The 4,062-nt window shown below is 34.9% G+C and overlaps 1 pseudogene; it reads left to right on the top strand.

The window, feature by feature from the left end:
- The first annotated feature begins 1,249 nt into the window (after positions 1-1,249).
- On the top strand, positions 1,250-3,573 carry LOC143532776 (pectinesterase pseudogene; annotated as a pseudogene).
- The last annotated feature ends 489 nt before the right edge of the window (positions 3,574-4,062 follow it).

Here is a 4,062-nt window from a genome sequence, read left to right on the forward strand (position 1 = left end):
TATTTTAAAATTTCAACGCTTTTAGTTAAAACTCAAGTTTCTAGTCGACAAGTTATCCACATAGGATTCTACCTCAACAATTTTAGAAATTATAATTTCTAAAATTATAATTTACATCAAAATTGTAGTTTTCATTTTTGCAATTTCCAATTCATGAATAATAAAATGAAAATATGTTGTTGATAGGATCAAATTCATTACTTTTAAAATTTTTATGGCTTACTAATTCTAACTAGGATGAATTTATGTTAACCTTACATAAGATATGTTATTATGTATATTATTAAATTTAACTTTTTTGTTTTATTTTTTAACCACCGTATATCACATAGGCTTTATCCTAATTAACTAATATAGATATATATTTTAAAATTTCAATGCTTTTAGTTAAAACTAAAGTTCCTAGTCAACAAGCCTACGATTTTTAAATTGTGTATTTTTGTAGAATTAAGATTTTTAGATGTGACATTAATTTTAAAACATGTAATATTCGAATTTTGAAGATTTTTCCTTTTTAAATTCCTTGGTAAATCAGAAAATTAATATAACACAATAAATAAATATTCTCATCCCACCCTCTATCTCTAAACTAAAATTGCATTAAAATTCACTACATTTTTTCTCTCTATTTCAATTAAATAATACTTTTTATACTTTTTATAATTACATTTTCTCTTTCATTCACTCGCAATCACTTTCAAAATATATTAAAAAATTATATGGAGTGAACAGTAACTTTTTAAATATACAGAAAAATCACTATTTTATCTAAAATATAAAAACTCTTCACTCACAACACCCTGAACCACTATCTAAATTATAAAAACATTATTCATATAAAATAAGGGGTTGGATGAGAATGCTCTAATGTAATCTAAGTTTTCTCATATTGCATTATTATCTTTGACCATTGTTAATATTAAACCAAATATACAAATCATAAAGTTGGAGATATATAATACATCATATTATCATAAAGCAGAAGATTTATTACCATTAACCATTAGTTTACATGACTACAAATACCATTTGTTTCAAGAACTTCACATATCACCAAATTAAACCAGACGTGGCTTTGACTATGAAGCTTACACTCTTCTTTTGCTTCATTTCCTTCATCAGTTCATGCTCATCGGAACCAACCATAAACTGGTGGTGCCACCAAACCCCACACTACGAAACATGCAACCACTACGTCGCGGGATTACACCCTGCCAACACCACCATACCCGCAAACCAATTCCAAGACATGACCGTAAAAGCCGCCCTTAATGAAGCCCGTGCGACTTCAAAACGAATCCAAGACATCGAGTCTGCGACCGCAAATGTCCCAGGAAAAAGTTTGTGGGGCAGCTGCGTAAACTACTATGACGGGATCGTGTCCACACTTAACATGATCCTATACCCTGACAATGCCTATGACCATGGTCTTGACCTTCAACCGACCCCACTTGACGTCCAAACGTGGCTCAGTGCAGGTTTAACCTACATAACCGTTTGCGAAAAAGGGTTCGAGTTGATTAATATGACCAACCCATTGTTACCTGTAATATCCGCCAATTTGAGAAAACTAATACTCAACTCTTTATCTATTAGTACTGCTGTTAGTAATACTACTATAAATGGGCCTATTGATTTGAATATTAGCGATGAATATAACTTTGCTGTTTTGGCGGCTGAAAGGCCTGATGTTGTGGTGGCTCATGATGGTTCAGGAAATTTTAGAACGATTCAAGAGTCGGTGAATTCCGCTGTTAACCGGAGGCCAAATAGCAGGTATGTGATTTACGTGAAAGCTGGTGTTTATAATGAATACGTAGAAATTCCGGTGACATTTCGGTATATCACGATGTATGGTGACGGAATAGGTAAGACGATCATCACCGGTAACAGGCATTGCGGTGGTGACATGCTCTATACATCAAAGGCTGGTGATTTGCTGGGGTCGGCAACTTTTAGTTAGTTCACTTCTCTCATACATCTGTTTTTTTTTAATGTTATTTTAACTCCATCAGGCATCAGCTGTGGGTTGTAAAAGCATCAACCCTAATCCATACATATTTAAATTATGTCACAAGAATATGAGCCATGTTAAACTTTTGGCAAGTGAATCAAAAACACGAACACGAGATTTGTAGAACTCTCTACAACTCTTTTATTAAGAAAACGACAAACGAGAAAAACTTAATAATGACTAACACATTGAACCTAAGGTATATATATAACCACGGTTCCTAATCCTAAACTATTTCAAATACATAATTTGAAACCAAATACAGTTAGGATTAAAGATAAGACTAACTTATCTATAATAATAAACTAATTATTATTATACTAAAATTATACTAAATATTCTCTAAGATTCTAGGAGTCTTCGATCTGAGTTGGTGTTGGACACGTTTAACAAGCCATTTATTTAGAATGTCAAACGGATTGGTGGGCGACACATAAATTGTAAACGTGCTAATTGAGTTGGTGGGTTAGAGAAAATGGGTTAAACGAGTTAGTGGTCGACCTGTTTAACTAAACGGATTAAATAGATTAGCCTAAACACATGACTTGTTTAATTAACATTTTAGATCGAACTCAAATAATTCTTTAAACGGGCAGATATTTCAATCCATAAGTTGATTAATTCGAGCCGTGTTTGGCTCGCATTTTGGGTTGGGATTGAAATTTCCACCCTAGCTGTGGATCAGTTAAGTATGTTTTGAGTGTGAGTGGATTTAGGATGGATGACTATTTGTAGGTCTCCACTCAGACCCAAAAAAATTATAAACTTCTTACGAGCGAAGCAGACATTATTGGTTGGTAGAAACGGCGAGTGTTGCATACATCAAGTTAACTTTTTGTGTTTGTGTTAATGCAGAAGTCTGGAGCCATAGGTTTATCGCCCGAGACATTACATTCCAGAACACAGCGGGGCCTGAGGGAGCACAAGCGTTGGCACTCCTCTCAGCCTCCCACAAATCAGTCTTTTATCGTTGCAGCTTCGAGGGATACCAAGACACACTTTTTACTTTATCTTTTACACAGTTCTACAAAGAATGCCAAATACTTGGAACCGTAGATTTTATTTTTGGAGGCGCTCTTGCGGTGTTTCAAGATTGTAATATCATTCTTCGTGAACCGCCACGGGGAGGAGGGTTAGTAGTGACGGCTCATGGACGAAACAGCCGTCTCGAGCCCGTTGGATACTCGTTGCAAGGGTGTAGGGTAACCGCTGCAGCCGATCTTCGTAAATATAATAAAGCTTTCCTAGGAAGACCATGGTTTGGAAATAGTAGGACCGTCTTTATGCAATCTTTTTTGGATCACTGGGTGGACCCGAAAGGGTGGGAAAATAGTTGGAAACAGTTCTGGAGGACTGCTTATTGTGGAGAGTACATGAATTATGGACCGGGTTCTTCTACTAATAAAAGGGTCACATGGCCTAATTATCATGCTATAAAGGATCAAAAGACCGCAGGCTATTTTACGGTACACAATTTCATTGATGGTGATAATTGGCTGCCTCGAACCGGCGTACCTTATACATCAGGGTTCGTAAAACAGCCCATGCTGCTAAAATGATCATCTATAAATTTTTTAAGATCACAGATTTAAAATATGAAGTGTAGTTGTTGTGATTCTTAAACCCTATGATTCTCCTTTGAGCAAGTATATCAACCTATTTATTTCATGATGTGAGCCTATATAGTAAATACCTTGATTCACCACTACAAGATAGGGTGGCGTTGAGACATTGACATCATAAGTTTTATGCTAATTTTACAAGGAAATTTGGGCAGACTAAAGTTGTGACAAACATCGATCTTAATCCATCACAACAAATTATTGATCTTTGACAAATTTATTCAAAAATAGTTATAATTGGTAAAAAAAGAAGTCCATCTTAGTCAAAGATATTCAATAACTAATCAAGCATGGTCATAATTTGTCAAAAAATAGTCAGCCTTTATCAACTGCATCCCTCGTGTGTGTGTCTCTCTCTCTCTCTATATATTTTGTTAGTTTCATTACAGAACGTAAGAACTTTGACAGCTGTTAACAAACAAAAAC

The sequence above is a fragment of the Bidens hawaiensis genome, unplaced genomic scaffold, assembly GCF_021521415.1.
Source record: "Bidens hawaiensis isolate Kalapana, Puna unplaced genomic scaffold, B.hawaiensis_p1.1 tig00009543_1, whole genome shotgun sequence".
Lineage (NCBI taxonomy): Eukaryota > Viridiplantae > Streptophyta > Magnoliopsida > Asterales > Asteraceae > Bidens > Bidens hawaiensis.